The sequence below is a fragment of the Passer domesticus genome, chromosome 2 (assembly GCF_036417665.1).
Source record: "Passer domesticus isolate bPasDom1 chromosome 2, bPasDom1.hap1, whole genome shotgun sequence".
NCBI classification, from domain to species: Eukaryota; Metazoa; Chordata; class Aves; order Passeriformes; family Passeridae; genus Passer; species Passer domesticus.
The window spans coordinates 118,501,036-118,526,203 of NC_087475.1; the positions used below are offsets into that span (position 1 = coordinate 118,501,036).

Genomic DNA, 25,168 nt, shown 5'->3' on the forward strand with positions numbered 1-25,168 from the left:
ACACAGTAGCAGGCGGAATTATAGCAAATGGAACTGGATGAATGGGTTTACTTAATGACCACAATATGATTTATTTCTTTGGTGGGAAACAGAGTAGGAAGACATCAAATTGCTAAAAATATTACCCGAGCAAATTAAGATATGATCTTACAGGAGATAGATTCCCCGGGGATCCTGTGTGAGTACAGTAGATCAGAGCTCAGATCACTGTAAAAGAATCGTACTTGATGAAAGGGTGTCAGCTTATCTGCATTCAGCTTGTTTGCCATTTATAATTAAGAAGGCATTTTTGTTATGTTTTAATGTAGATGGCTTAGCCGTGGACAACTGCTGACTTAATCCGCACATTTTCACAGTGTCATGATTTTAGCTGTTGGAGGAGTCTTGGTACAAGAAACAAAATTAATGAAGAAAATTCCCCATACAGTAAAGCAGATAAAAAAAAATATTTGAATAAACCTTCATTGAATTTAATTTTTTGTCCACAGCCCCTTTTTATTTGGCATTTGCACTCAGAGTTGAAGAAACAGCCAGTTGCAAAGGCATGCCAGTGCAGGAACATGCTGGAAGCTTCTGGTGGTGAATCTGGGACTGGCAACTACATTCTGGTCTTTGCCACTGGGGGTCTGTCAGTGACCCCTCTGACCAGTTATTTACCTTTCCAGTGAAGCAAATAATCCAACCAGAGCTGACACAGACAGACAAGGCAGTTTTCTGAGTTTTGACTTTGTTGTAAATAAAGGTTTGAGTCATATGGCTTATGACCTAAAGTGAGCCAAAATTGAAAGAGATGAAAAAACTAGCAGCAAAAGAAGTCTTCTTCAGTGCCCCAAAATACACTCACACACATATATTCATTTTGGTTGTGGCTATTTTCAAATGTTCCTTCAGTTTCTCTTTCTCCCTACTTATTTATCTGTGAAAAATGCAGAAACTGAATATAAATTAGGTTTTGACTTTTTCTATAATTGTGCTTTTCAAAGGAGATAATTAAATTTCTGACTCTTTGGGAAAAGGTCAGCATGTTGGGGTAACAAATATTCGTATCTCTAGGGCATTTGCCCTTATTAGCCATGAATCACTGTTTCATAAGCTTGGAGCCTTGGCTAGAATCCATCTAGCCTAAAATACTTTGAAAACCAATGAATTAACTGAGATCCACTTTAATAGTTCAACTTTATTACTAATTAACCTGTATATGCCCCTGTTTATTATGCTGTAATTCTGAAACTAACACTGTGGCTATTGTCTAGACATATATTAAATGTACAGTGCTACTCCTCCATTTACTTTAAGGATTTGTTGCTGTGCTGATCACTTGTTTTGTACACAAGTTAAGGCTGTAGACAGTCTAAAGAGGTTAGTGAAGAAGCCTTTGAAAGGCTGATATTTGACTTATGTTGACCTCCAAATCAACTGACTCATCTGCAGGATACAGCTTGCATTTTTGGTGCTGGGGAGCTTAGTCACAAGCTGACAGACAGAGCAACTGGGGAAGAACACAGGGTTTGTGTCTTTTTTATTTTGTGCAATTATTTTTGTGATTTAAACTCATAACTAAAGTTTCTGTCCAGATTTTCAACAACTTTTAAACTTTTGGGATGGCAAAGTTGCATTTTTTGTCACCTGCAATTTCAGACTGAGGTATTGTGACCAGTTTCTAAGTTCCTGTGACTTGGACCAGATCCATAAAACCTCTGAGGCCTTCTGATGTCTGCTGAGATGAAGCTGGAGCTGACACCAAGCTGGGAATTGCACATCCATGCTGTTAGAAAACAGCTGGCATTAAAGCATCCTTTGAGCAGTGGGAGCAGCCTGGGGCAGGGCTGAAGCTGGGAGCCCAGAGCATCCTGCTGGCCCAGCTGAAGGTGACATAAGCATGGCTTTGGTCTTTGCCAGCAGGCCCTTGCTTGTCTTTATGGTTGTATTTGAGGGTCCCAGGACAAGGGAAGAGGTGAGAATCTTGACTCCATGTTCCAGAAGGCTGATATGATATGATATGATATGATATGATATGATATGAAAATGCTATATTAAAATTATACAAAAAATAATAGAGAGAAAGGATCCATCAGAAAAAAGGAAAGGAAAGGAAAGGAAAGGAAAGGAAAGGAAAGGAAAGGAAAGGAAAGGAAAGGAAAGGAAAGGAAAGGAAAGGAAAGGAAAGGAAAGGAAAGGAAAGGAAAGGAAAGGAAAGGAAAGGAAAGGAAAGGAAAGGAAAGGAAAGGAAAGGAAAGGAAAGGAAAGGAAAGGAAAGGAAAGGATAACAAAATCTTGTGACTGCTCGCAGCCTCGTCACAGGTGGCTGTCATTGGTCATCAAGTAAAAACAATTTCACATGCTGGGTAAACAATTCTACAAATCACATTCCAAAGCAGAAAAACATGGAGAAGCTGAAGCTTCCCAGCTTCTCAGGAGAAAAGATGCTGGCAAAAGGATTTTTCATAAAATATGTCTGTGACATGTCTTAAGTGCTTACACCTATCATCACCTAAAGGAAAGTTTAGATAGTCAAGTGACCCCCACTCAGCTGAATTCTTAGCACCAGGAGGTCCCTAATTTTTATGGAGTTCTACTTAAGGACTCTTGAGACATGTAACTATCTGACTTCTTGTCCTAATTTAAAGCCCAGTGGAATTGAAACACTGAGTTGTCCTTACTTCTCTAACTGGTTGATGCTCATCCTTCAAAGATATTTCTACATTGTGTTTGTGCAAAGAAAAAAAATAAATCTCCTCCTATTCTGATGCTCATTTTCTCTGTGGATTAGCCATTAGTGTATGCTTCCACTAGTAAGAGGTTTAGATGTTTGAATCTTTTCTTTCTCCTTGGATATGCTTAATTAATTGCTCCACATAAGACTTTAAACCCTGGTCTTTATTGTACTCTTCAGTCTTCATCCTTCCTGCTGAAACAGTTCTGTGTGGTGTGCATCAGAGATGAAGGGCTGTAAGCACAGCTTGTGCCTTATTATGAGAGTGTTTGCTAAGAAATCTGGGTTCCTCTTGGCACAAGTTTAAGCATTTTAAGTATGGGTTGTAGCAGGAAGAGTGTGTCCTTTATTTCCTGCGCAGGTAGCCTAAGAGTGAACATATGGGGTCACATTTCTGTTTGGGTGCTTGTTCACCTCCTTCTGCTCTACTGAATAGGGAATATTGATATTATAATAGGGATTATTAATATTAAAATGGAAAAATCACAATAAGAGGGCATGGGATCATCTGCTCTCACATAGGTCTGTCATGTACTGATTCAAACCTTCACCTGCAAGGCAGGAGAAGTGGATTCATAGCCCTTCAGAGGAAGGAATAGAAGATGGAAGCATTAAACTTACATGTGTGAGAGCTCTTTCATGCAGGATTTCTATACTAAATGTTACAGTAACACATAGTTCACTCAAAGAACTGAAAATTTTGGTAATAAGTAAAAATGTGAGTGTGCCTATTCAAGCGAAAGAAGCAGATGTTAGCAATACATTAAATTACAACTCCAGGCACAGGCATAGTCTGTCTTTTTTTGAAAATTGCTATCGATCTTCAGACCACAAAAAGCAAAAGCTTTCTCATAGTAATTTAGTATTTTTTCAAGTTCTGCCAAAGATCTGACAAAATGCAATGAGTCTCTGATAATAGGCAAGTATGACTTTATCCAAACACTTAAAATGATCTTAATGTATGGTATCAACTGTGCCATAGAACTTGCCTAAAAGAATGTAGGTCTGCTCAAGTGGAGCAGAGAAAAATTTAGGTAAGTGTAGGAGAAAATGTGTCCATGACCTCATAGGAACAAAACCTACATCAGCTGGTTTAGAAAAGACCAACAGAAATCAAAAGTTGGTGCAAACCAGCAGGTTTACAGGGCCTGATGTCCTGCAGGGAAAAGTGTCCAAAAACAATTACTTCAGAGAATGGAGCAAAAAAACTTGCAATAGGAAGCTGTCTAGGAACAAGGTTTAGTCACTTTTTCTAACCATACCAGTAATTTCACTATTTCAATTCCATTTCCACTAGCTGTGCCTTCTCTGTGTAGAGAGAAAAGGCGAAAAGAAGTCTTGATGTATACTCTACACAATTTACTATTTTGTTTGTTTTTATTACTTCTCCTATAATTTACCTCTCCTCACAGATTAATGCTCTCCAGACATCTTTCCCAGAAGGAAAATAGAAATGGATTTTTCAATTTAAAGAAGCAAACAAAACCAAATCTTCCTCTCTGAGGACAACATTGAAAGTATACATAACTGATGCCAAGTAAACTGAGTTAAAGAAATAATCTCAGCTACACTTCTATGACTGGAAGGCCTTCAGTATACATGAGCATCTATATGTATTTATATTTATGTACTTTAAAGAGAAGTGTGTGTGTGGGGGTGTGTTTGTGTTTGGTTTTTTATTTGGAGTATAACCTGAAGATTTTTTATAAACCCATAAAAACTTTTTATATTCGAACATTGCATAGTGGAACCAATAAAATAAAATAATTCTTTCTAATGGAAGTTTTGCTATACAGGTAAAAGAGGAAGGATCAGAAAAGTGTTTTTCTCTTTAAAGACATCCCTAGCAAGCTTTCAGTGGTGCTAATTTAATATTTAGAGTGCTCTGATACCCAACTCTGTGATGCTCTCATTCAAACCTGGAATAATGCCACAGTATTTTTGAGGATTTAAGGAAATTAGGCAAGTAAAGACAACAGCCCATCAGAGTTTGGAGGTCTTTTCAAATATTCCCATGATTTTTGCATCTTTGTAGACCAAGGCAGACTCAGAAATATGTTGTGTTATAAGTTAATATTCTGTTAGAACAAAAGAAGAATAAACATCAACAGTCATAAATCCTTTTTTTTTTCTCCTACTATTTGAATGTTACTTCCTTGTTAAAAAAAAAAAAAAAAAAAAAAGCTACATTTTTCTGGCACTAACAGTAGTCTTTTTCTACCCAAATTTTTACATAATATTTTCTTTTAAAGATTTACATATCATTTAAGTTTGACTTTTATAACTTCCTCTGTCCACCCAGCCCTGTTCTTATCAACACTAGAGGTGTTGAATCACTTCATAAGGTAAAAGCCATAATTTTCCATTTTGACTTTTCAAGTAGCTCTCTGGAAGTTACCTTGATGAAATTATGCAATCTAGGATATTTTTCCAAACCCATGTCTGCATTTTGTATTATCCTTCAGGGCTCCATTGTGCTAAAGTAACCAGTGTTCCCTAACAGCTTTCTGTAACACCTCTAGAGAAATGAAATGGCTTTTTCATGTCTAAAAAAAAGTCCCAGTTCCTTGTCCTATTGCCCTTGCCATGAGACAGGGCTTTGGCAGTGCCTGTCAGAGCAGCCTTCTCTATGATATCAGAAATGTCAGTGTAAAAGCTGCCAAATTTTTGATCCTGTTGGCTATGGGCATTTGTATTACCTTGTGGGGGTGTATATTTTTTCAGCGTATCCTTCATCTTAATGGAGTGTGATAGTTTATGAAAGCTAGCTTGACATTCATTACCACACAGATTTTTTCCTTTTGTCCACCAATAATATCTTTGTGATGGCAGCAGAAACTGTTTATATAAGAAAATAATTGGAATAATATTCATGATTTTGTAGGTACTTAGGGCAGTAAGTCCTTTTATTCATTGGAAGCAATATCAGGCATAGCCCAGTAAGAGTTCATACTCCTGTTATCTCAGGCTAACAAAAACCAGTTCTTTTATCCTGCAAAATTCATTCATCTAACTTGTATACAGCACAGGGCTGAAGCTTAGAAACTGAAATGTTCATCAGTGGCCTAAGTGCTGAGTGTTTAAATCCCTTTCTGATAAAACACAAATGAAGAGATGGCTTTTCCTGTCAATCTAACAATAAAAGTGTTTGTTCTGAATTCAGAAAATACAGGAACACGTTTTCACATCAAATGTGTATCTAACCTATTGGGACATAAAACATTCCTTCAAGTGTTTGCTACTCTGTTTTAGCACACATTGGAACACCAGTCTTGACTAGTTCTTTACCTTTGCACTTTTTTAATGGTATATTATTCTGTCTTGTGAGGATTCAATTATTTCATGCACACTGAAATAATTTCAGCAGGGGAACTGCCTCACATACGATCTCCTGAGCCAGGCCACATCAAAACAGGGCTTGTACAATCTGACAGCCTTATTACTTGAGGTTGCCAACATGTTCAGGAGGAGGTCCTGTGACTGGCTGTTGAGTGTATTTATCCACATTTTTCTGATTTTTTCCCCTTAGCTTTGAAAGACAAGGTACAGGGCCTGGGGTTTATGTTTTCTAAAATGGTGGGGCACTATAATTTTATTAATGGCATGCTGATATCTTTGTGTCACAGAGGAAAAACATATTTAAATAGTAGAAAAGTATTCAAATAGGTGGGAGGAGAACACCTAATCCAAGTGTGCTAGATCATGGATAAATGCTCTCTTGCCACACTGTTGGGAAAAAGCATTCCCTGCCACACATAAACAAATCTTGTACAAGCAGTCAATGCAGTCTTGCTCTTAGTTTATTTGCACTAGCAATACTTCAGGAATAGGGTTTAGGAATTTTTGGAATCCCAGCTTTGAGCTTGGTCATTTTCTTGGTGTTTTTCCCCCAGAATGCTGTCATGGATTTAGACTTTAGCAAACAATAGAAGTGAGCAACAGTCCCCCTGAATCAAGAGAGATGAGCCTGTATTTAAGAGAACAATTTCTTGGCTTTGTTATCTCATTCTGTGTATCAGGGATGTCAAATCAGCGTTTTAAAATTGATTTGTCACAGACCAAGGAACAAAATAAGACTCAGAACTGCTACTTCAAATCCATCTCCCTCTGATACCTTCCTTAGACATTTTAATTAATATTCCTAAATGCTTAAAGATAAATGAAAGAAATCATGTCCTTTTAAAGTAAATAAATAAATACAGTGTGAGAATTTCCAATTGTCTCCATTAAGAGCAAGCAGATGGCTCATTGTAGTGTTTTATTTTGTTATTTACAGAACAGCTAGCTTGTACTACAGTATCTCTTCATCTCCAGAATTTCCTTTCCAAGATTATGTATAGGCTCTGTCTTGCTAGTAATATTTTAATTCATCACTATATATTTAGCAAACTCTTCTTTTATCACTTGATGACAGAAGGGATTTTTTTCTCTGACATTTATTGCTTTTTAAACTGTATTTCTGGTACAGTGCCAGGCTTCTCCCAAAATATTGTAAATAAATGTGAGTAATACAGATTTGGATTTATGAAGCATAATGGTTGGATGCTTTAACTATGAAGAGATGCTTTATCATAGTCCACCAATGTGTGGGGAAACTTTTAAAACTTGCTTTCCTGCTTTATTTTACTACAGTCCTTATAGGTTTTAAACCAAGTTTCTTTGAGACTTGAACACAATTACAGTTACCAATCTGACATACACACAATGTGAATAAAACACTCAATTATATACAGCCATTTTAACACTGATACATTCTACACACATAAAATAAAGGCACCTTGAAATAAAACTCTTATCTCCCTCACCTCACTTATCTACTAATTACATATAAACTCACACAATCAAAAAAAAAAAAGATTCCTGTATGTGTATCATTAAGGAATATAAAAGAAAGGCTTGTTATCTTCCTTCATGCTTATCTGTAAGATTCAGTTATGTTCCTATCTGTAAGAGTATATACTCTCTCTATATGTGTATGTTCATATATAGTTTATATATACAAATATAGCTCCCTTCAGACCCTGAATGATTAATACAGTGGCTGGGGAAATCATTCTATATTCACACTTTCTGCAATGAGAAATTCTTTAGATGGAAAACCCTCATTTCTTCCTTTTGCAGGCACTACTTCATGAGACTGTGAAATCAATCCTGCCACCCTTTTGGTTAAATTTGGATTCAAAATGAAAAATTGCCTCTCCTCTAATGTTCTTATTCCCTTTCAGTCATTATTTCACAACCTGGATCATTTATTTTTTATTGTATTGTGGATTAAATGTGCTGGTGACAAACTTTGAAAACATGGTGGCTAAGAAAAACCACCACTCCTTTGCATCACATTCTTTACATTTTTTGCATGATGATACATTGTGTGGTTTACCTTGAAGAGCATGAACGAGCTTTAGTCCTGAAAAGAAAACATGTGCCTGGGAAAAAAAAAAAAAAAAAAAAAAAAGGGGATATTTGTAACCAGTAAATAAAGCCCCTGCCCAGAATCATGTGTGACATTCCTGTCCCTCTCATGATGTAGGGCTAGTTAAAACCTGAGCTCAGTGTGCTGCAGCTGAAGATGAATATTATCAGCGTGGGCTGTGGTGGGTTCTGATGGAAGCAGTCTGGGAATCTGGATTGCCCCCACTCCTGCCCCAGGGAAGGATAAAGGGCCTCTTGTGCCTCCTGCTGCAGCAGCAGGGCTGGCATCGCTTTTCATGCACTTGGAGGCCACATGCCACATGTCAGACACCATGCAGGAATGCAGGCAGCAGATCCCTTATCTGCTTTCCATTCTGATATTTAATGATTTCTCAGTGGATCCAAAAGTTGCGTAAGACTTCCAAGCAGAGGAATGACCCAGATCAGAGAGATATCATGCGGGAACATTTCCCAAGTGCCTGTTTCATGGGGATGGGAAAGGAAGCAGATGTTTTCCATCAGCAACTAATGCTGAAGAGCTACTATTACTCCCTAACCACAAGCTCTGTGCCATAATCATCTACTCCCTTCTTCTGCTTCTATAGATGTAACAGCAGCATGTAATAATTCAAATTCTGTCTTGTTGACACAGCTTGCTTCAGCAGTACGGAAAGCAAGTTGTTTGTTCACCCAGTCTGTGGACACATCAGCACTTTGCAGAGAGCCTGAGAGGAGTTGCTGCTTTCTTGATGGCAATTGCCTGCTGTCATCCAAGCCTCCCAGAAATCTGTGGCAGCACACTGTGGAATAGCCACACAGAATAAATTTCTATCAGTGTGGCACGATTATTTTTGTTAGACAGGATCACCATTTTCCTCTGAAATATTCCTTGGAATAATTCCTATTTTAAAAAAAATAATTTTTCCTCTTAATTCAGGAAGCTGATATCAGATAATGCTTCTTTATTTGCTTTGAATAATTATGCTGGTATGAATTTGTAGGGCAGTTGTAGGAATTGCTTCAGTTGGGTCCGTGTCACTGATGGGGAATGATCTGTCACGCACATCTGGCACTGTAGAGAGTAACAGGTATTCTGATGTATCAAGTTGGAAGCTAACTGTATAAATATGAGGTCTAATGGATTGTACTGGACTTAAAATACAGGCATGTGTGCAAGAATATCCCATAGAGAATATTAAAGGTCAAAAAGAGTGGACAAATTGTTAAATGACTTTAATATATTAAAAAGGGAGTAGCTCACCTGTTGAACTGAAAAAGTTTAGCTGAGGGACTAAACAATTTATTTTTGGATATAAACATGGTCAAGATGTCTATTCTGTGAGTATCAGAACTTTAATATTCCATTTGGACAACTTGGGTTGTATGATAGCTGTTATATGTTTCTTCCCCTAGTGCACAGCTGTTGGTGTTCCAAACTGGAAAACAAAATCCTTAAAAGCTCTCCCTTTGCAAGCTCATTGAGGCCTGCTACTCACAGAATCCCATGGAATCACAAAACCACAGAAGAACCCAGGCTGGGAGGGACCTTTCAAGATCCTCTTGTCCAATCTTTCACAGGAAAGGGAGTTTAGATGAGATTATTGAGTCCTTCCCAGCCACACCTTGAAGACCTCCAGTGATGGGTAGTCCACCACAGCCCTGGGGAGGTTGTGGCAGTAACTGAAAATTCTCACTAAAAACATGCTCCCTTACAATAAGAAGAGAACTTATTTAAGAACTCTGAAATGTTCCACAGTACAAAGCTTTGCTGTTTTTTATTTTGTTTTTTTTTTCCTATCAAAAGGCTGCATGGACACTGCTGTGGCCTAGGCTCTGCTCAAGGTCAATGAGCCAAAGTTGACCCTAAATTCCTAGTCCCATGGTGTAGGCAAGTCAGGACAATCCTGAGGTCACTTATATAGAGAATGATCCTATTCCTTCTACAGTGAGAGTTCTGGAAAAGACTGAACTCAGTATGAAAGTCACTATAAACATGAATAATGTGAGACTGAGGAATGCCATGGGACTGTAAACCCTTCACAAAAATGAAGGATCCTCTTCACTACAACTGCATTTATGTGTCTTGGATACCAATCCTGAAGAACAAGGAAGGAGGATTAGTACTTTTACATTTTTAGAACAAATCTAAAACCCGCATTTCATGAAAATGTGAAGCAAAGGATGCTGAGAAAAGAAGGCTAGGAGGGAAAGTTTTACCACAGATAAAAGGAAAAGAATACATAGATGCTCCCTGAAGCAAAGCAGATGGGATGAAGAAGGCTATGCCACCAGCTTCCTGTGTTCATTTTAAAGGTCAGGTTTAAAAGGTAGGAGTCAGGTGTGGAGGACTTTTTTCTTCCCAAGACTTACCATCAAGAAGTCTTGGGAGACAGCAAGGAAAAGTGATTTTTGGTTTTGTAATATTTTCCCCTGGATTTAACCATTTCTTTTTCAGAAGAAATCTTTCTAAATTTCAGCTTTATTCAGGGGTGACAAATCTATACTGTTCTTTTTTCCTGGGGGTAAAACCACTGAAGCTTTGCAGGAAACCCTTATAGGAAAAATGTTTAATGGAGGATGATTCCCTCAAAACTATTAAAGTTTGGGGACCTATGAAATCCAATGCTAGGACTCAGGATCAATCCTCCCCCAGCACACAAAACCCAGTACCTCCCTTGTAAAAGATAAGAAGAAGGAGGCAGCTTCTAGGCTGAATACTCCCAAATTGCTACAGCTGATCAGTGCAAATTTCCTTTGGTGCAAAGATATGACAAGTGACAAGAGGGAGTGGAATGTTGCTTTGTTATTCTGATTTTTCACTGACAAACGCAGATCAGCAGCGTGTGTGAAAGGAGCCTCAGAGTCTGTGAAACAGGAGAGAGCTCAATATATGATGTATAGACTTTTTTTTCGTGCTTCATGGGGCTGCTGGGATATGAAAATGCCATTTTGGAGAAAGCTAATTGCCTGTTCAGCAACTAAAAGCAAGATACCTTTGTTCAGTGAGTTACAATTCCCTGAAGTACACTGCAGTAGCAAAGCAGTAATTACAATGCAGCATGTCTTAAAAGAGCACCATTACACATTTCATGAAGAAAAGGGTAACTTAAGCATTGCTGCTCCCTGGTTAAAGAAAAAGATTTAAAACATCTTGAGCATGATCTTGTGTGTTTTATGAATATAAATTTGTCTTCATACCTATTTCTAACGTGAAGACTGTGCTTGAAGCTCACAGACTGCTACCCTGCTACCAGGCCAGGTTATAAGCCATTTTGTGCTGCTGGCAACAGCCCAATAATATAAAACACATTTTTAATTTTCTTCCTTTACCAACCCCCCCCCCCCCCCCCCCACCTTTTATGTTTTTTTTCTGTCTCCAGCAAAAAGATATTGTCTCACCAGAAGGGAATGACTTGTGGGTAAGGCAGCCAGTATAAATTAAAGTGGGGTCTTTGGCTGAAGAAGCACAATGAATGTTCAGAAAAGGATGGTGAAAAAGAGAAGTGGGAGCAGACAAAGGAAACCAGGCAAAAAGTACAAAAGAATATGGGTTTAATATATTTTTTGATATCCAAAACAGAGTGAGCATAGTTGCAGAATTCTGGAAATCATAAACACCTTAGAGAGTTAAGACTGCCTCATAAATGGGAATAAGTAATTTCTTGGGGATTATTTATAAGTCAGACTTTAATTAAAATTTTAGGAGAAGATTAACATATGTTTTAATAAATAGTTCATTATTAAGTGTTAAATAATTACTTATTGATAACGACAAGCATGCTACACTTATTTATTAATCACCATTTATTTATTAACCTTTGACAAATGGTACACCTTGTAAGCACAATAAAATTGCCAAAGGAGGCTGGAAAGTAGCAAGATATGAATCAGGATTTTGACAGAAATCAGTAAGGAAGGGAACTTGCACACCAATTATGTTGTGTTGCATTATAGGTTCCATACTCTCTCCCAACAACTATGTAATTTTCTCATTTCTCCATGGCACATATTTTGTGGCTTTTTCATTAAAAAAGCCAACACAAGCCCAATAATCATTTGCCATATAATACATTATTAGAAGAATTGTAAGGAGGGAGGATAAAGGAGTGAGTTTAATAAATGCTGCAAAGCATACTGCTGCTCCTGAATGTTTGTGTTGAATTTCATGTGATGTATGAGAAGCTGACATGTCCTGTGGGGGCTAGTTCACATTTTTTTAATGAAAGGTTACAGTACTCTGGACCTATAGTTTATTTAGTTTTACACTAGAGATGTAAATATTTATTAAGGCTTTGACTCATTACATTTTGTGCAAACCTTGCACTCCAAATCTCTGTGATTCACAGTATACTGAAAATAGAAATAATACCCCTAAATCACACCTGTCTGTGAAGAGAAAACTGCCAGTTCTTTCACTCCCAACTCATCACCTTGCGACAGGCAAGGAAAAAAAAAATCCAGAAAGAAAACTAGCTGCTACTTAGAAATGAATTCACTGGAAAAATGTTCCTTTGTTAAGAAGTGCTTGGCTGGGATGGCTGGGAAAATGCAGAGCTCAAAAAAGTCAACATGCTTCTTAGGTTACCTAGCCCCTTATTTTGAAAAATATCACTCCCTTTGTTTTACTATTCTTTATTTATTTGTTTGGAAGCTTGTTTGTTTTGAGAGAGATGAATTAAAATTATTTTATATTATAGAGCTGCAAACCATGGCCTTATACCTCTTACTGCATCCATCTTTTAAACAAGTGTGTCTTCCACCTTATTTTGTGATGAGCTTGACCCTGTCATAGTCTAAAAATATTTTGATGAGCCTCTCTCTAAATAAAAAATTACAGCCTTTGTGGTGTTCAAGTGGTCTCAAGGTTATGCAGTGCTAATCAGTTTTGTGGTTCTTAATTCTATTTTCAAATTTGGCCATAGGAGTCTTTCAATTCACTTTTGTGGCACTTGATTGATTTTGTTATTAACGTTACAAGTCATGGGATCAGATAGCAGTATGTTGAACAGACATGCACCAACACCAGCCTACTGAAACATATATTGATTTGCATCAGTATTTTTAGTCTAGGAAAGTGTTTAAATTTTGGGCTTAAAATTACTGTCTATTTAAAAAAAATGAAGGTATTACCAATATTTATGTGACTGCAGTATATAAAAATATGTATTTCAATATCTTTATGTTAAATGACATCTATAGATCTGCACTGTTGCCTTATGCCTCCAGATAAAACTGTAAAGCTGCTGTTGCTGAGTATGAGAAAATCCATCTTGAAACTTTAATTAAAGAATAATCTATCAATGACAAATTACCAGAGGATGGATATGTCACTCACAGCATTGGCATGTTATTTCAAAGAACACAACTGAAATCACAGGAGAATAACAGATCTGGGTATTTGTTTGCACTTAACAGACAAGGGGAACATAACTAATATAAAGCAATTTCTGGAGAGTTTCTATATTAAGGGATTAGTCTGAAATTCCTTCACCTGAAAGAAAAAGCAGCATTACAGCAAATCTGCACCCTCTGTGAATTCTGTAAGACTTCTACTAAAACAAGTAATCACCTGATATGTTTAAAACTACTAGTTTGGGTTTTATTAATTGTGCTCGTGAAGTCTCCACACTGGATGAAACTCTAGTAGATTTTTATTTGACTTCCTGGAAACAGTTCTTCTAATTACCTTTTAAAATAGTGTGAGAAGAGGTATCTGTGAGGATGAGAGCAGTAGAAGCTTTTTCCTCCAGTTCCATAATTCAAATAAACTAATCTTTACATCTCCTCCCTGGTCAGCTTCATGTGCACTTCCTCACATAGAGCCATATGTAGAGCTCCTATGTAAATTATAGTAAAAGCTCTTTTAAAAAAACTAAGTGATTGCAACTATTCTATTTCACACAAAATTTGGAGATTTTTTGTCCATGATTTGTTATTTTTATAAGGCCTGTAACAAAGATGGATTCAAAGGAGAGGTATATGACCTCAGTATGAATAACCCTAATTTTAGCTTCTCCTGCTTAAGAGAAAAACACTGGCATAGTAAAAAATCACAGTGAACAATGATTATCAGTTTTTTATTCATTCCCACAGAGTATAGTTTTACCTTTATCTCATCCAGGAGATCAGATTCATCCTGTGAATCAGGTGGAGCAATACTTCCATCAGAATCATATGGGAATTTCATATAACCTGAAAACAACTTGCTGGCAAGACATAAACCTATTATCCTGGGCTATCTACAGTTCCCTGACCACCTCATGCACACATATCCCTTGGTTATAATCCTAAATGTTTCCTGGTCACCATTATTTATTTTTAACTTTGTTTTGGGTTGATTGGCTTCTCTTTTTGATTGCCATATACCAACTTTTTGCTTATTTTTGACCCCTAAAACATATCCAACCTGCTCTACCCTTGCAAGGATGTGAAGTCTAAAATAAAAGCATAGAAATTCACATCTAAAGGTCAGAGCTACAATTCTATATTTAGACTCAGTTGGTCTACGTTTCTTTCAGGACCTACTTTGAAGTCTCAACCCAAAGGAATCCATTTAGTCTCTATGAAGTCCTTTTGCACAAATACAGTTGCAGTATGTTTCTCCCAAAATCTATTCACGTTTTCTATATGAAGAAGATATTGGAATAAAAACCCTGAAATACTATAAACCTGATGAATTTAGCTTTCTTAATTAACAGCAGTGTTAATGAGATTGTTCATTAGACTATTCTTGACCAGAAGATCCCAGTCAAAGTGTTGACTGTCCAGCCACTGCTTACACAACTTTCCATCATTTTGGCCTCAAGCCCATGGTGGATTTCAAGTCACGCCCTTTCTGCTGGGTCCTTCATGAAGCACATGTGATATTTGTGGGATCAAAAGCACTATGAAAGTGCAACACTGGAGGTTGTCAGAGTTGATTGTATTCTGATAATTGCCTTCCTTGTCAGGTATTTTGTCACCCATTTTGGTACCTCCTGTACTGCTTTGAGTGAATGGTACATAAGTTTGTGATATCCTTCAAATAGAAATTGCTTCTTCCAGCAAAGGAAACCATAGACACATTTCTGGAATTATCAGTCCTTCAAACCTCTACTCTTCTAGTGGTGGTCTCTTCCTTGCAGTTTTGAAGATCCTTCCCAATCTGTTGCTTTTAATGCAGAGGATGTTTAACACCTTGCAACACCTACCATGTTTCCAGCACCTGAAAGGACAACAGCTTAATTTTCTAAATCTTCTGTGACTGGAAATTGGATAGCTTATTTGCAAGAATGTCCATTTTTGTCTTGTTGATTCTTCTTAATTTCTTTATTATAGATTTCACTGTATGAAAATATGTAAGTCTTTCCAAACAAGACCGCATGTTTGGAGAAAATAGCCATACCTGAACAATTCTAAATGGACTTTTTGCTCCTGAATAATCTTTTATTTACTAAATACTCTTGAACAATTTTTTCCAGGGTGAGAGTTACTTTTTTACTTAAATTATTTTAATAGTAGTATCTTTATGTTATACATGGCACTAAAAAAGATCTTCAATAAAAATCCCATAGTGTTTAAATAATTAATTAATTATATGGGAAAGAGCTTCCTAATGATGATATTATTCCATTGCATGATGAACATAACAGACCACAATTCTAGCAGGCTGGGCAACTATTAACAGCAAACTTTGCTATGATCACTGGCTTTTATTAGTATGAATTTTAATTTAACTATAAATAATAGTGTCAACACATATATTGAGAAGGATAAAACTAGACTTTTACATGAAAATAAAAAAAACCCTCAGAGTAGTTATATAGCACTTAACAAAAATGTTAAGCAGGATTTTAACTGGTAGAATTTTGCTTCTGGGACTAAAATACCTTAAGAGGATATAATTTCTTCTATTAAGGTACAGAAGAACTTTGTATGTGTAAATCAATACAAAGCAAATAAGAAATACTGGTGGTCCTTCACTATGCAAAAAAGGCATCTATTTTCAGCTGAAAGCATTCTCACAGCTTATGATGAGTGACAGCACATAATAATGATGCCACTTATTTCTTGGAGTCAACATCAGAGGCACAGGCTCAGGCACAGATCTTATGTTATGTGGTGAACAATTTCTGAGTTCACCTATGCATTCAGAGATGCTTGTCTTCATTAAAAATGCAGGGGTGAAAAGGAAAGGGACAGAAGTCATGGAAATACCATATTGGGTTTAGTGGCACACACTATGCACCATGAACATCTGGCATACAGTCACACCTGAGTACACTTTGTTACTCCTCTCTGCAGGACAGACAGACTCAGGCCCTAGGGCTGGTCAGATTTCTTTGTGAAATGTCTATCTTGAAGCTTGCACAGTGTTAAGATTATCTTTTCTACTTCTCTCTCTGCAGGCCTAATACACTTTTTGCTTGAAAACTGAAGGGTTTTCCCTTCGTTGGGGGAGTTTTTTTCTTTAGATGGATGAACTGTTTTCTTTTTCTAGGAACTATTGCCAAGAGAGTGTCACTTCAAACAGGTTACAGGAAAATACTTCCTCTCAAGTCTGCCTGATTCCTTCAGGTGAACAACTCGGTGTTTGCCTGTTGAAGTGAGCAGTTTTGTAGGGTCTCAAGTCTGTCCATCTAAACAATCTTTATCTTGAAGAAACATGAGGTGCTCTTCACTCTTTATGCCCAGTCGCCTTCTGGTTTTGCTTTGTGAATTTTTTTTTCTATAAGAAGGTGACAGATTAAGTATAAAATATGTACCTGGATTGTTTGAATCTGAGCTGAAGTTTCTTTGGATACCACCTGGCTGTCTTCCTGTATTGCTCTTCAACAATTCATTTCTCCACCTAAAATGGTCAGTTACCAAATTTGAGTATTTATGGCATCATTATAAAATGTACAGAAGGCTTACTTTTCCCTCTAGCTACCATGAGGACTTAAGAAGTTTTGGAAATTCATACTCTAGATTGCCTAAACTAGACAGGGGAGTTTTGCTTGTTGTTTGGGTTATGGTGGGGTTTTTGCCACAAGCACTTTGCCCAAAGTTATGGAGGGAAATGATGTTTCAGTCAGTCAGTATTCAAAGCCTGTCTTAAGAAAGATGTCAGAGTTTGAGATGCTGACATCTGGTCATCATTAAGCATCACTGTTCACACATGATATTTTACTTAGACTGAACCAGGAGGCAGACAGTAATTTATATCCTGCAGACAGTGGGAAAAAGTCTGGTAAAATGTAGAAGTGATCATGAATAGAAGTCTCTAGCAGGTTCAGCTGTGGGGTAAGGTATGTGAGGAGACAGATTTAAAAAAGGAAATCACACTTTGGTGATTTTCCTGGCTTAGAATGAAGAGGCTCTACCTCAGCTCATCGGATGAGAAATGGTGTTAAGATACCTTTCCCACAGAATGTTGGGCTGTATGCAAAGCAATTTTTCAATACTGACCAATTTTTCAATGCTGATCTTCTTTGGAGTTTTTGTTATTTTTATAAAATATTCTATAAAATTTTTCTGGGGGAAAAAACTTACAGCATTATTTCATTCCATTTCAGCTGGCAATGTGAAATGTTAGATTAATAGCTGTCAGGCAGTCAATCAAATATCCCAAAAGTTTGCCTGAGTACTTCCTTAATTTTGCCAAAGATTAAAATGTCATCACTGTCACTAGGGACATTGGGCATGTTCTAAATTATTCTGTGGATTACACTTTTAAAAGTTTCAGCAGCTACACATATTTCAAACATTCATTTCCTGTGCTTAGTATTTCAAAACTTTATGAATTTTCTTCCTGAACTCAGGCTAATAACTGATCAAAGACCACTAATTTAGCAGACCTCCACTTCAGAAATCCTATTTTAAGCTTTAATTCCTTGTATCCATACCTTTATAGTTTTTCATGCCTTTACAGTCTTCAAGAGCTTTCTAAATTTGTACAAAGTTCAGGAAAGTCTCTGATACTGAAGCAGCCTTGGGGAGAAGGATTAAACAGTGAGACTGATAAAGTGATCTTGTGGGATCAAAGAAGAGGTGGATGACATTGAAACTGAAAATGTCTCAAAATTCTGAAAAGGGAAGGAGAAGGAGAAGGAGAAGGGATCTGTTATCTTTCAGTATGAAGATAGTTATGGAAGTATCTGGAATATATGGAAGGCAGGAGAGGGAGGAAATTTTTGTTTTCAGTTCTAAGAAATTTCAGTGCAAGCTGTAATGTCTCCACAAAATTGTTCTCTACCCACCCATCTTTTTGCATCGGTGCACACCTGGCATGAAGGCACATCCTTGTACAGAGGTTCTTGTGGGTCTTTTGTTTTAATTTCTTTCCAGAGAAGCAGTTTGTAGCTTTCATCATTTCAGCTAAGCACTGAATAAAGCCTTTAAAATTTATCTCCATATCTATTACAAAGGGAAAACTGTCAAATGCCTCAGTATCTGATCAGTGTACCTATTTCATTGTCTTTACTGATAAGCTGTGTCCTAATTTCATTATTACCTGGGCTTTTGGGGAGTATTATTCAGGGAGAAATATGCTTAATCATATTAAGGCAAAATAGGTATGGGAATGAATTTTGTTTCACTTCTCAGTGTTTTCTCTGTCAGTCTGACAGTCAGATAATATTTTGCTGAGGTCGTGAACATATGGACTGTCCTCCAGCTGTGATACACACATGAAGCAATTCTCTTTGCAGTGATCATCTCTGAGTGCACAGACACAGCAGATGCAGACAGCTACAACAGCTGACCATCACTTGCAGAACAAACACAAGAAAAAAAGTTCTTTCTGGAATTGTGCTTCTGAAAACCTACCATTAAGAACCCCAAAAAAACCCAACTTAACAAAGATAAACAAACAAACAATGCCAGCTCTGGTGAGATTTCTGCGTTGAAGAAAGACTGGGGTTTACTGTATTTTTGTAAAATAATCATGATCATTATAATTAACATTGGCTTCTAACAGGAACAGCAAAAACTAGAAGAAACCAAACATTGACAAACAGCTCATATGTAAAGAACCAAAGGATATTCATATTACAGACTTTTTTTGTTTCTATGGTACTGGGCAATTTTATTTTCACTTTGAGTTTTTAGCTCATTCACTGTCAAAATTAGCACATTTTCACTTGAGGAAACCAAGACACTTTGAGGCAAAGATGACATTAAAAAGACCACCTTAATAATTAACAGTTGAAATTTTACTTGGAGCATAAGGGTTTCTTCCAAAAGTGAAATTATTAATGGGAGCTATTCAAAATAAAAGAAAACTCTGATAAAAAATATTTTATGATGGAATTGTGGATTTTTAAACTCTAGTTTTCACTTTGAAACAGTTTTCTTCTAATCTATATTCAAACTCACTACATGACTGTCAGCTCTTCATGTGTCTTCATCCTGTATTTCCATTCCTCATCTAAGCATGAATATTTACAAGCTTAATCTTCAGTACAAAGAACATGCAAAAAATTTTTTTTCAAGTATCAAGGAAATGTAGATAAGCCATGGTACTCCAGCAAAAACTATTAACTTTCAGCATCCTTAACACTGATTAGCTCTAAGGTAATTGAGATCAGTTAATGTCTCACTGGGACAAGAACCTTATTTTTTTCTCAAAGTCTATCATCAAAACTTCTGTCTGCAATGAGAACTCCAGGAATTGAATGGGATTCCGTCTCACCTTCTGCAGGCTGCTGAACTTATTTCTTATAATTTTAAATGTAAACCTCTCTGGGATAGTCTCATTAAAATAGAGCATTTCATTGGCTGCATAAGGGAGTAACAAAGCTGTTACCCCTTTCTGGTCAATTATATCGATTGCAATCCTGACATTTTCAAATGTATTTCTCCATTTACTCCAATTATACTAAGCAGATTGTTAAGAAGATTGTCTTGGACTTCGAAAGACACGCAATGAACCAGCTCACTTGTACTTGTGTCAAAGTTAATTAATTTTCCTAAATCTAAAATGACCAGGGATGCATTCTGCTTTCTGTTTTGAATTAAAATCACTTTTTCACCGCCGTGTTATTCTGAGTTTGTATTGATTTTAGGTTCAAAGAGCATTAAATTCAATTCTAAATTTTCTTTTAACCTGTGGAGAACATGGAGGCATCAGAAGCTCTGTTTAGAAATTTCCCCAAGGGGCTCATCCAAAGCTTAACAAAACATTTTCAGTAACTTAATTTCACTTGATGTCTTTGAAGAACTTTCTCTTTTATCCATCAGGGTCAATTTTTTGGGAATGCTTTTATTCAAATGCAAAACATCCCAAACTAAGAGTAGTCTTCTTTTAGCTGGAAATATTTGAATATTTGCAAATGCCCCAAAGCAAAAACAACAACAACAAAAACCCACACAAAGTAGGCATTTTAGAGTAATTTTTATTTTAAATAAAATAAATCTGTGGTGGGTTAGCCTTGGCTGACAGCCAAAATCCCACACAGTTGCTCAGATACTCACCTCACTCAGAGGGATGAGAGGAAGAAAGTAGGAAAAACAAGAATAAGACAATTCATGTGCTCAGATAAGGACAGCGACATCAATTACCTTTGTGGAAAGACACAAACCATGGAATTTATTGCCAATTAAAATAAGTATTTAAATGCTGATGCAGGTACCATTAAACAAAAATAATACATATACAAACTTGAAAACACCTCTTACCTTCCTTTTCCCAGGGTCAGCTTCACATATTCTCCCCAGACTCCATCACCTGAGAAGTGCAAGCAGGCCAGGGGGTCACAGTCCAAAACCAATGTTTCTCTTTGAGGTTTTATCCTTCTCACATCTTTTCCCTGCTCTCCAGGGTAGCAGATCCCTTGGGAATGGCCATCTGCATGGGCTGAAGTGGGTGCCTTGTCTGGAGCCAGATAGAACCTTCTCCTCCCCTTCTTCCTCCTCCTGCTGTTCCTCTGACCTTGCCTCCTCTGTTTCTGACCCTTTTTGTTCTCATTTGGCAATTTCAGCCCCTTCTCCTACATGTGGCTGCCACAGTGGCTCAGCTGGAGTTGTCTGGAACCAGCTGTGTTGGGCATGGAGCAGCTCCAGCCAGTCCTCACAGAGAGCCCTCCTTGACACCTGCACCTGATACAAATTCAAAGGAAATATTTAAATCAAACCTTAACGCTTGCCTGCTTCTTCAGGATTTGGCTCCTATGGTGTTTTTGCACCTGCAGGTAATTCCTGCCAAGGGCACCTGTAGCTGAAGAGGTGGGGAGGAGCCAGGGCAGTCAGCCTTCCAGCTTGCACCAGAGGCATGTCTTTTAGGGTGTAAATTTAGGAGTCACGCCAATGTGCCATGGATCACACTGTGGCACAGGCTCAGAGTACCCCATCCAGGTTCCTTTGCAGGCTCAGAGTGCCCAACCCTGGTATCCCTGGCCCAGGATAAGCCCAATAACAGGTCTGGAGCAGGGCTGAGCTGGTCTGAGCAGCTGCCTGCCTGAGCAGGACACGGGCAGGGCGTGAGCATGGACATAGCTGTGGACATGGGCATGGCACAGGCACGGGATGTCAGTCCACAACAACTGCTTTGCTGCACCTCTGGCCATGCACAGATGTTTCTTACTCTTTTGAGAGCAAAAAAAGATGCCAGTATTTGATCTGGGATCTGTCAACTCTCCAGAGAATTCTGGCCAGTGTGCTAAGATGCCTGCTTGCTGGACTAGATGCAACGAGCTCGACAGTATCAATCTAAAACCCAGTGAGGCAGAAGCCATGTGACCAAAAAAAGACAAAAAATACGAGGAGGTTTGACGCAGTAATTACCTCTGTGATAGCTCTTGCTAGGTAAGGTGAATTGATGATGACAACGTAGCAAATTTTGCCTTTCTAGTACTGTTTTGTGAACAAAATTCACCACAGCTGTCAATCAGGTCATTTTCCCCTTGAACTAAATTAGCACCATTTACTTTAACAGTGTCTTTTGTACAATGCTGAAAGGTGAATTATATTTTAATTCAACCTTGAGAATATTCTGGTGTGTTAAAAGTTCTAACATTTGTGTAATCTTTTTTCCTAAAAAAAGGTGTTGGACATATTACCTTCTCTTTCTCAACCTGATCCTGGTCTGAAGACCATAACCTAGAAAGCATTTTTTATTCTTTTTACTTCACAATTATAAGTGAATGATATTTTTCCTTTGATCACAGTTACATAGATTTCATTTTCATTTATCTGTGTAGCTGTAAGGTATTGTCTGCTTCATACATTACTTTACACACTGGGATACTTTGTTTTATTAGAACAGCAAATGCCTTTTGAAATGACACTTGTGTCTCTCCTGCTCTGTAAATAAAATGCTCTAAGACTGACTGATGCATGGGACCTTGCATAGACCTGTTACCAATACAGGCAGTTTTGCAAAGAAGCTATGGCAATATAAAGCTGAGTATTTCAAAGGAAGTTCTCAGGAAATTACTTTTCTTCTTGAAATAGGAGCTACAAAATATAGTGTGCTAAAGCAGGATATGCTAGGAAGTTCCAGGATGATTTTAAAGTCCAATCTATCATGAAGCTTTAAATATTTTCATGGAAAGAGTGAAAACTTGGATTCCCATTCCTATTCTAAGGACTTATTTTATCTAATAATAGTCATAGTTACTGCTTCAGGCAAAGACTGTAGGCTGTGTTTCATCTTTCAGTGCCCTGATCCTTTGGCTGAAGACTCATGCTCCCTAAGGAGCAAGGAGAAGGTTTTTCAGGAAGAAGTACTGTGTCTATGTTCTCCTCCTGCCTGTCCCACAGCCCATGAGCTGTGTTTGTCACAAAACCATGAAAACTGCAAAGTTCCTGTGTCACAAGTGAGCCCCTCTCAGACTTGCCTATAATCTACCCAGAAGGATGCTCTGAAACGTGTGTGGGTTCCAAACCTGGAAAAGCAACAGAGGCTTCCTGACTCTTTCAGTGTAGAAAAGCACAGCTTTGGGGAAATGAAAACAGAAAGTAAGCACTTACATTACTAGGTTTATAATAGATCAATACCCTTGAAATTATTTATTTATTATTATTTTAAACAAGGTTGTCTCAGGTCTGTTATTTTTTCCCTTCTACTAATATCAGGTGATCTGGTCCCATGAAACAATTTGAACCATTATGATGAAGTTTGCACACACTGTGTTTAATCAAGTTCTCAAGTCTTCTGTGTCTGCCACATTCTTCCAGAGACATCCACATGCATAGATGATGGGTTTTATAAAGTTTAGTGTGAATCAAAGCCTGAGATTCCCTCGTCTTCATGCACAGATACAGGTGCCTGTGGCTCTCTGGAGCTATGTGGTGAGCCCAGGCAGAATTTACCAGTAACACTGTGTTTCCTTCAGGTTCACATCTGGAGCCTGCTCAGCACGCCACAAACTGAGTCACTTAGGGTTAGAAATGGTGATGTGTCATCCCTACTCACTAGTGAGGATAAAAAAAACACCCATCGGTCAAAAATAATCTGGTAGTTGCTCCACATGACCACTGCCTTCTGTGAGAGAGGAAGAAGAGCAGGTGCAGAGCTTTCCCTGTGCCCACTCCAGATGCACCCACAGGCAGGATCCATGCTGGGTGCAGCTGGGAAGCAGGAGCATCTGCTGGCACAAGGACAAGCAAACCAGAGAGTGGCTGATGGAAGAGAGGGGAGAGGCAGCTTGCTGCTGTGCTGCAGGGACAGGGATCCCCTGCCTGGAGAGAGGTTTGAAGGTGTGCAGGGGGCAGGAGGAGCAGCTGTTTGCCCACATGAGCAGATAGGAGTCTGTGTTTCTGTGACCAGGATCAGGCATCCTTGTGGGAATGAAGGGGAGCAAAGGCAGAGGCAGGGAGGTGAGGAGGGGCTGCTCTGCAGGCAGCAGGGGAAGGAGTCCCATGGGCACACTTGGCACCAGCTGCAGGCTGGACCACCCTGGGCCCTATAAACCCCTGGTTTACTGAACTGCACCACCTCCATCCCCAAGGGTCTGAGCTCCTCATTAAACCTCAGCTTAACCACTCTGAGCTTCACATAACTGCTTGGAGACAGGTTTGTGTGGTTAAGAAAATTTGGTGGGGTCTCAGAGGTATCAAATAAACCTGAAAGTACTTTAGATTTGTAACTTAAGAAGGCTCTTCTTTCTGGTCTCTTGGTTAGAAAAAATAATGTATATAGAAATTTTCCTTTTTTTTTTCCTTTGTGAACAGTCAGATTTCATTCCACGCTACTTTATCCACCATTTAATGAAACTTTTCATCAGACATACAAATTGGATAATGTCAGGCCTCCCTTTAAAAACTGAAATAAATGAGTGAGCCTTTGCTAGTGAGCAAACCTATTCAATCAGCTTCTGTGTAGAAGCAGTTTTCAACATTAGGAACTGGATACCTCCCATTAACATGACTTAATGCAGCTGTGAAATGCTGCCAAACTTATGTAATACAATTATTATGTGGCGGCATCATGTAAAATAAACCAGGGCTGCCACTGTAAGCTCTCATTTGTAACAATTCTAGTTTTAAAAGCTGATGAAGAACATCAGGCGATTCTGTGGTAAAAGGTAGATCTGGGAAAGCTCAAAGAGTCCCATGAGGACAAATAAAAAATTGCAGTACAAGACATCTTATCAAATTTACAGCCTGTAGCATTTCTGTGTTGGTTTTTGCTTTCCTAGAGAAAAATGGCAAAGCATTTTTTTTTCTGCAATTAAATATGCATGAATTCTCAATATCTGCATGTCAGAAATCAGGCTGCAGAAACTTATTGTAATGCCTTGATGACTATTCTGATTAAAACAATGAACAAAAGCTTGTTGATTTAAATAAGATAAACTTTCTATTAGTCTAATCCTCTGTCCAAGGAGGAAAAAAACAGAGACAGTATTTTTTAAATTATGGTGGGGTTTTTTTTATACAAAAGCCAGGAGTCCAGAGACTGTATGTGTAAACAGATGATTCAGAACAAACTCACCTGATTATGACTTTAAACAAAGATATGTGAATCCAGCCAGAACTTCAGAAATTATGTTTTAGACTACTGAATTGTGTTAATCCACAGGATCTTTACAATGCAGGTCATTCCAAAGGCATCAACTAAGCTATGCAATGCTAAAATTT

At 37.9% G+C, this 25,168-nt stretch overlaps 1 long non-coding RNA gene across 1 annotated transcript; it reads right to left on the reverse strand.

The window, feature by feature from the left end:
• Positions 1–11,835: 11,835 nt before the first annotated feature.
• On the reverse strand, positions 11,836–21,256 carry LOC135295627 (uncharacterized). The gene is made up of 3 exons (XR_010357760.1): positions 20,765–21,256; positions 16,870–16,955; positions 11,836–15,329 (listed from the first exon to the last, which is right to left on the reverse strand). It is a non-coding gene; the product is annotated as an uncharacterized LOC135295627 (long non-coding RNA).
• Positions 21,257–25,168: the final 3,912 nt, after the last annotated feature.